At 52.0% G+C, this 11,705-nt stretch overlaps 1 pseudogene; it reads left to right on the forward strand.

Moving 5' to 3' along the window:
* Window positions 1-2,358: 2,358 nt before the first annotated feature.
* LOC124033067 overlaps window positions 2,359-11,705 on the forward strand; it is a 23,110-nt pseudogene continuing 13,763 nt past the window's right edge.

An 11,705-nucleotide genomic window follows, 5' to 3' on the forward strand; every position in this document is an offset into this window, starting at 1 on the left:
CTATGGACATATCTACCACTACAGTAACCTATAGACATATCTACCACTACAGTAACCTATAGACATATATACCACTACCACTACAGTAACCTATAGACATATCTACCACTACAGTAACTGACCCTACATATAACTACTGACCCTGGAACTGGCCATGTATATAGTAGGTACTAACTGACCCTGTATATAGTATGGTATTAACTGACCCTGTATATAGTATGGTATTAACTGACCCTGTATATAGTGTGGTTTTAACTGACCCTGTATATAGTATGGTATTAACTGACCCTGTATATAGTGTGGTATTAACTGACCCTGTATATAGTATGGTATTAACTGACCCTGTATATAGTATGGTACTAACTGACCCTGTATATAGTATGGTATTATCTGACCCTGTATATAGTATGGTATTAACTGACCCTGTATATATTAACTGACCCTGTATGGTATTATCTGACCCTGTATATAGTATGGTATTAACTGACCCTGTATATAGTATGGTATTAACTGACCCTGTATATAGTAGTATGGTATTAACTGACCCTGTATATAGTATGGTATTAACTGACCCTGTATATAGTATGGTATTAACTGACCCTGTATATAGTATGGTACTAACTGACCCTGTATATAGTATGGTATTATCTGACCCTGTATATAGTATGGTATTAACTGACCCTGTATATAGTATGGTATTAACTAACCCTGTATATAGTATGGTACTAACTAACCCTGTATATAGTATGGTATTAACTGACCCTGTATATAGTATTAAACTGACCCTGTATATAGTATGGTATTAACCTGACCCTGTATATAGTATGGTATTAACTGACCCTGTATATAGTATGGTATTAACTGACCCTGTATATAGTATGGTATTAACTGACCCTGTATATAGTATGGTATTAACTGACCCTGTATATAGTATGGTATTAACTGACCCTGTATATAGTATGGTATTTACTGACCCTGTATATAGTATGGCACTGAACTGACCCTGTATATAGTACGGTATCTACCCCTCCCCTCTCCCCTATCTACCCCCTCCCCTCTCCCCTCTCTTCTCTCTACCCCTTCCCTCCCCTCTCCCCTCCCTTCTCTCTACCCCCTTCCCCTCCCCTCTCCCCTCCCTTCTCTCTAACCTCTTCCCCTCCCCTCTCTTACATTTACATTTACATTTAAGTCATTTAGCAGACGCTCTTATCCAGAGCGACTTACAAATTGGTGCATTCACCTTATGACATCCAGTAGAACAGTCACTTTACAATAGTGCATCTAAATCTTAAAGGGGGGGGGTGAGAAGGATTACTTATCCTATCCTAGGTATTCCTTAAAGAGGTGGGGTTTCAGGTGTCTCCGGAAGGTGGTGATTGACTCTGCTGTCCTGGCGTCGTGAGGGAGTTTGTTCCACCATTGGGGGGCCAGAGCAGCGAACAGTTTTGACTGGGCTGAGCGGGAACTGTACTTCCTCAGTGGTAGGGAGGCGAGCAGGCCAGAGGTGGATGAACGCAGTGCCCTTGTTTGGGTGTAGGGCCTGATCAGAGCCTGGAGGTACTGAGGTCTCTCTACCCTCTCTTCTCTCTACCCTCTCCCCTCCCCTCTCTTCTCTCTACCCCCTTCCCCTCCCCTCTCTCTACCCCCTCCCATCTCTTCTCTCTACCCTCTCCCTCCCCTCTCTTCTCTCTACCCCCTTCCCCTCCCCTCTCTCTACCCTCTCCCTTCCCCTCTCTTCTCTCTACCCCCTTCCCCTCCCCTCTCTCTACCCTCTCCCCTCCCTCTCTTCTCTCTACCCCCTTCCCCTCCCCTCTCTCTACCCTCTCCCTCCCCCTCTCTTCTCTCTACCCTCTTCCCCTCCCCTCTCTCTACCCTCTCCCCTCCCCTCTCTTCTCTCTACCCCCTTCCCCTCTCTACCCCTTCCCCTCTCTTCTTGCCACCCCTCTCTTCTCTCTACCTCTGAAGTCAGTGCTGTCTGTCTGTCCATTGCTGTGGCTTTGACAGAGTGCTTTGAACTGAGAGCTGATATTCTACAGATTGACCAGGGTGTGAAGGAGAACACTGGAGCGAACATTGACCTGTGTGAGATCGGAACTGTCCGTCGAGTGTCCTCAACATCTTGGTAGGAGCTAAAAGAGGAATAATCTGAACAGGTGACTCGACTTCTAGCTTTGATAAATTATTCTAACCACAGATCAAACATTATTTTCACCTTTATCTACCTGGTTTAGATCAAGTCTCCGTTTGATTGGAGCATGAATTTGAAGAAGATATTATAGAACAAATATTTGAACATCCTTTTTCCACTGTTTCTTATTTTAGATTAGGGCAGCGGACTAGCTGCAGTACTTGTGCATAATGACGGACAGCCCTGTGGAGACCGGTCCCAGCAGCCTCCGTCCCCTGGCCGTAACGGACCTCTCAGGCTTACTGTGTAACCAGTCAGCCTCTCTGGAGGACCAGGATGTCCAGGGACCCCCGGTGCTGGTGGATGCCTGGCTGGTGCCCACCATGTTCTGCCTCATCATGCTGGTCGGCCTGGTGGGGAACTCTCTGGTCATCCACGTTATCACCAGGCACCAGCAGATGAGGACCGTCACCAACTTCTATATAGGTACAGTTCTGTATGTCAACTCTGTTATGTCAACTCTGTTACATCATGTTACATCAACTCTGTTATATCAACTCTGTTACATCAACTCTGTTACATCATGTTACATCAACTCTGTTATATCAACTCTGTTATGTCAACTCTGTTATGTCAACTCTGTTACATCATGTTACATCAACTCTGTTACATCTACTCTCTTACATCAACTCTCTTACGTCAACTCTGTTACATCTACTCTCTTACGTCAACTCTCTTACGTCAACTCTGTTACGTCAACTCTGTTACGTCAACTATGTTACGTCAACTCTGTTACGTCAACTATGTTACGTCAACTCTGTTACGTCAACTCTGTTACGTCAACTATGTTACGTCAACTCTGTTTAGTCAACTCTGTTACGTCAACTCTGTTACGTCAACTATGTTACGTCAACTCTGTTACGTCAACTCTGTTACGTCAACTCTGTGACCATTCTGTTATATCAACCTCTACTACGTGTCTGTACTCGTTGTGCCGTGTTGCTGCAGTGAAACAAAGACATCTTGTTCCTGGTGTGTTGTGTCCCCTTCAATGCTACCCTAACCTCGAACCTCTCTGTCCTGTGTTCCTGGCTATCCTCTAACCTCTCTGTCCTGTGTTCCTGGCTACCCTCTAACCTCTAACCTCTCTGTCCTGTGTTCCTGGCTACCCTCTACCCTCTAACCTCTCTGTCCTGTGTTCCTGGCTACCCTCTACCCTCTAACCTCTCTGTCCTGTGTTCCTGGCTACCCTCTACCCTCTAACCTCTCTGTCCTGTGTTCCTGGCTACCCTCTAACCTCTCTGTCCTGTGTTCCTGGCTACCCTCTAACCTCGAACCTCTCTGTCCTGTGTTCCTGGCTACCCTCTAACCTCTCTGTCCTGTGTTCCTGGCTACCCTCTAACCTCTAACCTCTCTGTCCTGTGTTCCTGGCTACCCTCTACCCTCGAACCTCTCTGTCCTGTGTTCCTGGCTACCCTCTAACCTCTCTGTCCTGTGTTCCTGGCTACCCTCTACCCTCGAACCTCTCTGTCCTGTGTTCCTGGCTACCCTCTAACCTCGAACCTCTCTGTCCTGTGTTCATGGCTACCCTCTAACCTCAAACCTCTCTGTCCTGTGTTCCTGGCTACCCTCTAACCTCTAACCTCTCTGTCCTGTGTTCCTGGCTACCCTCTAACCTCTAACCTCTCTGTCCTGTGTTCCTGGCTACCCTCTACCCTCGAACCTCTCTGTCCTGTGTTCCTGGCTACCCTCTAACCTCTCTGTCCTGTGTTCCTGGCTACCCTCTACCCTCTAACCTCTCTGTCCTGTGTTCCTGGCTACCCTCTACCCTCGAACCTCTCTGTCCTGTGTTCCTGGCTACCCTCTAACCTCGAACCTCTCTGTCCTGTGTTCCTGGCTACCCTCTAACCTCAAACCTCTCTGTCCTGTGTTCCTGGCTACCCTCTAACCTCTAACCTCTCTGTCCTGTGTTCCTGGCTACCCTCTACCCTCTAACCTCTCTGTCCTGTGGTCCTGGCTACCCTCTACCCTCTAACCTCTCTGTCCTGTGTTCCTGGCTACCCTCTAACCTCGAACCTCTCTGTCCTGTGTTCCTGGCTACCCTCTAACCTCGAACCTCTCTGTCCTGTGTTCCTGGCTACCCTCTACCCTCTAACCTCTCTGTCCTGTGTTCCTGGCTACCCTCTAACCTCTAACCTCTCTGTCCTGTGTTCCTGGCTACCCTCTACCCTCTAACCTCTCTGTCCTGTGTTCCTGGCTACCCTCTAACCTCTCTGTCCTGTGTTCCTGGCTACCCTCTAACCTCGAACCTCTCTGTCCTGTGTTCCTGGCTACCCTCTACCCTCTAACCTCTCTGTCTTGTGTTCCTGGCTACCCTCTACCCTCTAACCTCTCTGTCTTGTTTTCCTGGCTACCCTCTAACCTCTCTGTCCTGTGTTCCTGGCTACCCTCTACCCTCTAACCTCTCTGTCTTGTGTTCCTGGCTACCCTCTAACCTCGAACCTCTCTGTCCTGTGTTCCTGGCTAACCTCTAACCTCTCTGTCCTGTGTTCCTGGCTACCCTCTACCATCTACCCTCTAACCTCTAACCTCTCTGTCCTGTGTTCCTGGCTACCCTCTAACCTCTCTGTCATGTGTCCCTGGCTAACCTCTAACCTCTCTGTCCTGTGTTCCTGGCTAACCTCTACCCTCTACCCTCTAACGTCTAACCTCTCTGTCCTGTGTTCCTGGCTACCCTCTAACCTCTCTGTCCTGTGTCCCTGGCTAACCTCTAACCTCTCTGTCCTGTGTTCCTGGCTAACCTCTAACCTCTACCCTCTAACATCTAACCTCTCTGTCCTGTGTTCCTGGCTACCCTCTACCCTCTAACCTCTCTGTCCTGTGTTCCTGGCTACCCTCTAACCTCTCTGTCCTGTGTTCCTGGCTACCCTCTACCCTCTAACCTCTCTGTCCTGTGTTCCTGGCTACCCTCTAACCTCTCTGTCCTGTGTTCCTGGCTACCCTCTACCCTCTAACCTCTCTGTCCTGTGTTCCTGGCTACCCTCTAACCTCTCTGTCCTGTGTCCCTGGCTACCCTCTAACCTCTCTGTCCTGTGCTCCTGGCTACCCTCTACCCTCTAACCTCTCTGTCCTGTGTTCCTGGCTACCCTCTAACCTCTCTGTCCTGTGTCCCTGGCTAACCTCGAACCTCTCTGTCCTGTGTTCCTGGCTACCCTCTAAACTCTCTGTCCTGTGTTGCTGCAGTGAACCTGGCCACCCTCTACCCTCTAACCTCTCTGTCCTGTGTTGCTGCAGTGAACCTGGCCACCCTCTAACCTCTAACCTCTCTGTCCTGTGTTGCTGCAGTGAACCTGGCCACCCTCTACCCTCTAACCTCTCTGTCCTGTGTTGCTGCAGTGAACCTGGCCACCCTCTACCCTCTAACCTCTCTGTCCTGTGTTGCTGCAGTGAACCTGGCCACCCTCTAACCTCTCTGTCCTGTGTTGCTGCAGTGAACCTGGCCACCCTCTAACCTCTCTGTCCTGTGTCCCTGGCTACCCTCTAACCTCTCTGTCCTGTGTTGCTGCAGTGAACCTGGCCACCCTCTACCCTCTAACCTCTCTGTCCTGTGTTGCTGGCTACCCTCTAACCTCTCTGTCCTGTGCTCCTGGCTACCCTCTACCCTCTAACCTCTCTGTCCTGTGTTCCTGGCTACCCTCTAACCTCTCTGTCCTGTGTCCCTGGCTAACCTCGAACCTCTCTGTCCTGTGTTCCTGGCTACCCTCTAAACTCTCTGTCCTGTGTTGCTGCATTGAACCTGGCCACCCTCTACCCTCTAACCTCTCTGTCCTGTGTTGCTGCAGTGAACCTGGCCACCCTCTAACCTCTAACCTCTCTGTCCTGTGTTGCTGCAGTGAACCTGGCCACCCTCTACCCTCTAACCTCTCTGTCCTGTGTTGCTGCAGTGAACCTGGCCACCCTCTACCCTCTAACCTCTCTGTCCTGTGTTGCTGCAGTGAACCTGGCCACCCTCTAACCTCTCTGTCCTGTGTTGCTGCAGTGAACCTGGCCACCCTCTAACCTCTCTGTCCTGTGTCCCTGGCTACCCTCTAACCTCTCTGTCCTGTGTTGCTGCAGTGAACCTGGCCACCCTCTAACCTCTCTGTCCTGTGTTGCTGCAGTGAACCTGGCCACCCTCTACCCTCTAACCTCTCTGTCCTGTGTTGCTGGCTACCCTCTAACCTCTCTGTCCTGTGTTGCTGCAGTGAACCTGGCCACCCTCTACCCTCTAACCTCTCTGTCCTGTGTTGCTGGCTACCCTCTAACCTCTCTGTCCTGTGTTGCTGCAGTGAACCTGGCCACCCTCTACCCTCTAACCTCTAACCTCTCTGTCCTGTGTTGCTGGCTACCCTCTAACCTCTCTGTCCTGTGTTCCTGCAGTGAACCTGGCCACCCTCTAACCTCTCTGTCCTGTGTTCCTGCAGTGAACCTGGCTACCCTCTACCCTCTAACCTCTCTGTCCTGTGTTGCTGCAGTGAACCTGGCCACCCTCTAACCTCTCTGTCCTGTTTTCCTTACAGTGAACCTGGCTACCCTCTACCCTCTAACCTCTCTGTCCTGTGTTCCTGCAGTGAACCTGGCTACCCTCTACCCTCTAACCTCTCTGTCCTGTGTTCCTGCAGTGAACCTGGCCACCCTCTAACCTCTCTGTCCTGTGTTCCTGCAGTGAACCTGGCTACCCTCTAACCTCTCTGTCCTGTGTTGCTGCAGTGAACCTGGCCACCCTCTACCCTCTAACCTCTCTGTCCTGTGTTGCTGCAGTGAACCTGGCCACCCTCTACCCTCTAACCTCTCTGTCCTGTGGTCCTGGCTACCCTCTACCCTCTAACCTCTCTGTCCTGTGTTGCTGCAGTGAACCTGGCCACCCTCTAACCTCTAACCTCTCTGTCCTGTGTTGCTGCAGTGAACCTGGCCACCCTCTACCCTCTAAGCTCTCTGTCCTGTGTCCCTGGCTACCTTCTAACCTCTCTGTCCTTTGTTGCTGCAGTGAACCTGGCCACCCTCTAACCTCTCTGTCCTGTGTTGCTGCAGTGAACCTGGCCACCCTCTAACCTCTCTGTCCTGTGTTACTGCAGTGAACCTGGCCACCCTCTAACCTCTCTGTCCTGTGTTGCTGCAGTGAACCTGGCCACCCTCTAACCTCTCTGTCCTGTGTTGCTGCAGTGAACCTGGCCACCCTCTAACCTCTCTGTCCTGTGTTGCTGCAGTGAACCTGGCCACCCTCTAACCTCTCTGTCCTGTGTTACTGCAGTGAACCTGGCCTAACCTCTCTGTCCTGTGTTGCTGCAGTGAACCTGGCCACCCTCTAACCTCTCTGTCCTGTGTTGCTGCAGTGAACCTGGCCACCCTCTAACCTCTCTGTCCTGTGTTGCTGCAGTGAACCTGGCCACCCTCTACCCTCTCTGTCCTGTGTTCCTGGCTACCCTCTACCCTCTAATCTCTACCCTCTAACCTCTCTGTCCTGTGTTGCTGCAGTGAACCTGGCCACCCTCTAACCTCTCTGTCCTGTGTTGCTGCAGTGAACCTGGCCACCCTCTAACCTCTCTGTCCTGTGTTGCTGCAGTGAACCTGGCCACCCTCTAACCTCTCTGTCCTGTGTTACTGCAGTGAACCTGGCCACCCTCTAACCTCTCTGTCCTGTGTTGCTGCAGTGAACCTGGCCACCCTCTAACCTCTCTGTCCTGTGTTGCTGCAGTGAACCTGGCCACCCTCTAACCTCTCTGTCCTGTGTTGCTGCAGTGAACCTGGCCACCCTCTAACCCTCTCTGTCCTGTGTTCCTGGCTGAACCCTGGCTAACCCTCTAACCCTCTAACCTCTCTGTCCTGTGTTGCTGCAGTGAACCTGGCCACCCTCTACCCTCTAACCTCTCTGTCCTGTGGTCCTGGCTACCCTCCACCCTCTAACCTCTCTGTCCTGTGTTGCTGCAGTGAACCTGGCCACCCTCTAACCTCTAATCTCTCTGTCCTGTGTTGCTGCAGTGAACCTGGCCACCCTCTACCCTCTAACCTCTCTGTCCTGTGTCCCTGGCTACCCTCTAACCTCTCTGTCCTGTGTTGCTGCAGTGAACCTGGCCACCCTCTAACCTCTCTGTCCTGTGTTGCTGCAGTGAACCTGGCTACCCTCTACCCTCTAACCTCTCTGTCCTGTGTTCCTGCAGTGAACCTGGCCACCCTCTAACCTCTCTGTCCTGTGTTCCTGCAGTGAACCTGGCCACCCTCTAACCTCTCTGTCCTGTGTTGCTGCAGTGAACCTGGCCACCCTCTACCCTCTAACCTCTCTGTCCTGTGGTCCTGGCTACCCTCTACCCTCTAACCTCTCTGTCCTGTGTTGCTGCAGTGAACCTGGCCACCCTCTAACCTCTAACCTCTCTGTCCTGTGTTGCTGCAGTGAACCTGGCCACCCTCTACCCTCTAAGCTCTCTGTCCTGTGTCCCTGGCTACCTTCTAACCTCTCTGTCCTTTGTTGCTGCAGTGAACCTGTCCACCCTCTAACCTCTCTGTCCTGTGTTGCTGCAGTGAACCTGGCCACCCTCTAACCTCTCTGTCCTGTGTTACTGCAGTGAACCTGGCCACCCTCTAACCTCTCTGTCCTGTGTTGCTGCAGTGAACCTGGCCACCCTCTAACCTCTCTGTCCTGTGTTGCTGCAGTGAACCTGGCCACCCTCTACCCTCTCTGTCCTGTGTTCCTGGCTACCCTCTACCCTCTAACCTCTAACCTCTAACCTCTCTGTCCTGTGTTGCTGCAGTGAACCTGGCCACCCTCTAACCTCTCTGTCCTGTGTTGCTGCAGTGAACCTGGCCACCCTCTACCCTCTCTGTCCTGTGTTCCTGGCTACCCTCTACCCTCTAACCTCTAACCTCTCTGTCCTGTGTTGCTGCAGTGAACCTGGCCACCCTCTAACCTCTCTGTCCTGTGTTGCTGCAGTGAACCTGGCCACCCTCTACCCTCTCTGTCCTGTGTTCCTGGCTACCCTCTACCTACCTGGGTCACTAACTAACCTCTAACCTCTCTGTCCTGTGTTGCTGCAGTGAACCTGGCCACCCTCTAACCTCTCTGTCCTGTGTTGCTGCAGTGAACCTGGCCACCCCTAGACTGTCTGTCCTGTGTTCCTGGCTACCCTCTACCCTCTAACCTCTAGACCTCTGTCCTGTGTTGCTGCAGTGAACCTGGCCACCCCCCTAGACTGTCAGCTGTCCTGTGTTGCTGCAGTGAACCTGGCCACCCTCTACCCTCTCTGTCCTGTGTTCCTGGCTACCCTCTACCCAGGTGGGTCCCTCAAACCTCTAACCTGTCTGTCCTGTGTTGCTGCCGTGAACCTGGCCACCCTCTACCCTCTCTGTCCTGTGTTCCTGGCTACGCTCTACCCTCTAACCTCTAACCTCTCTGTCCTGTGTTGCTGCAGTGAACCTGGCCACCACAGACATAATGTTCCTGGTGTGTTGTGTTCCCTTCACCGCTACCCTGTACCCTCTGCCAAGCTGGGTGTTCGGAGATCTCATGTGTCGTCTGGTCAGCTACCTACAACAGGTGGGTCACACACAAACCCCAGACTGTCAGCCTGTCAGCTACCTACAACAGGTGGGTCACACCCAAACCACAGACTGTCAGCCTGTCAGCTACCTAAAACAGGTGGGTCACACACAAACCACAGACTGTCAGCTACCTACAACAGGTGGGTCACACCCAAACCACAGACTGTCAGCTACCTACAACAGGTGGGTCACACACAAACCACAGACTGTCAGCTATCTACAACAGGTGGGTCACACACAAACCACAGACTGTCAGCTATCTACAACAGGTGGGTCACACACAAACCACAGACTGTCAGCTATCTACAACAGGTGGGTCACACACAAACCACAGACTGTCAGCTACCTACAACAGGTGGGTCACACCCAAACCCCAGACTGTCAGCTACCTACAACAGGTGGGTCACACACAAACCACAGACTGTCAGCCTGTCAGCTACCTACAACAGGTGGGTCACACACACAAACCCCAGACGGTCAGCTACCTACAACAGGTGGGTCACACACAAACCCCAGACGGTCAGCTACCTACAACAGGTGGGTCACACACAAACCCCAGACTGTCAGCTACCTACAACAGGTGGGTCACACCCAAACCACAGACGGTCAGCTACCTACAACAGGTGGGTCACACACAAACCCCAGACGGTCAGCTACCTACAACAGGTGGGTCACACACAAACCCCAGACTGTCAGCTACCTACAACAGGTGGGTCACATACAAACCCCAGACTGTCAGCTACCTACAACAGGTGGGTCACATACAAACCCCAGACTGTCAGCTACCTACAACAGGTGGGTCACACACAAACCCCAGACTGTCAGCTACCTACAACAGGTGGGTCACATACAAACCCCAGACTGTCAGCTACCTACAACAGGTGGGTCACACCCAAACCACAGACTGTCAGACTGTCAGCTACCTACAACAGGTGGGTCACACACAAACCCCAGACTGTCAGCCTGTCAGCTACCTACAACAGGTGGGTCACACACAAACCCCAGACTGTCAGCTACCTACAACAGGTGGGTCACACACAAACCCCAGACTGTCAGCTACCTACAACAGGTGGGTCACACACACAAACCCCAGACTGTCAGCCTGTCAGCTACCTACAACAGGTGGGTCACACCCAAACCACAGACTGTCAGCCTGTCTGCTACCTACAACAGGTGGGTCACACACAAACCACAGACTGTCAGCCTGTCAGCTACCTACAACAGGTGGGTCACACCCAAACCGCAGACTGTTCCAGGTAACCTGTTTATCTGTGTGTTCCAGGTGACAGGCCAGGCAATCTGTTTATGTGTGTGTTCCAGGTAACCTGTATAACTGTGTGTTCCAGGTGTCCAGTATAACTGTGTGTTCCAGGTGACCTGTATAACTGTGTGTTCCAGGTGACAGGCCAGGCAACCTGTTTATCTGTGTGTTCCAGGTGACCTGTATAACTGTGTGTTCCAGGTGACAGGCCAGGCAACCTGTTTATCTGTGTGTTCCAGGTAACCTGTTTATCTGTGTGTTCCAGGTGACAGCCCAGGCGACCTGTATCACTCTATCTGCTATGAGTGTTGACCGTTGCTATGTGACCGTCTACCCTCTACAGTCCCTACGCCATCGCACCCCTCGCATGGCCGTGACGGTCTCTGTTTCCATCTGGATAGGTACACACACACACATACACACCACAAACACCACACACACACACACACCACACACCACACACCACACACACCACACACACACACCACACACACACACCACACACACCACACACACCACACACCACACACCACACACACACACCACACACACACACACACACACACACACCACACACACACACACACACACACACACACACACACACACACACACACACACACACACACACACACACACACACACACACACACACACACACACACACACACACACACACACACACACACACACACACACACCACACACACACCACACACACACCACATACCACACACCACACAC

Source organism: Oncorhynchus gorbuscha, linkage group LG04 (genome assembly GCF_021184085.1).
Source record: "Oncorhynchus gorbuscha isolate QuinsamMale2020 ecotype Even-year linkage group LG04, OgorEven_v1.0, whole genome shotgun sequence".
Taxonomy (NCBI): domain Eukaryota; kingdom Metazoa; phylum Chordata; class Actinopteri; order Salmoniformes; family Salmonidae; genus Oncorhynchus; species Oncorhynchus gorbuscha.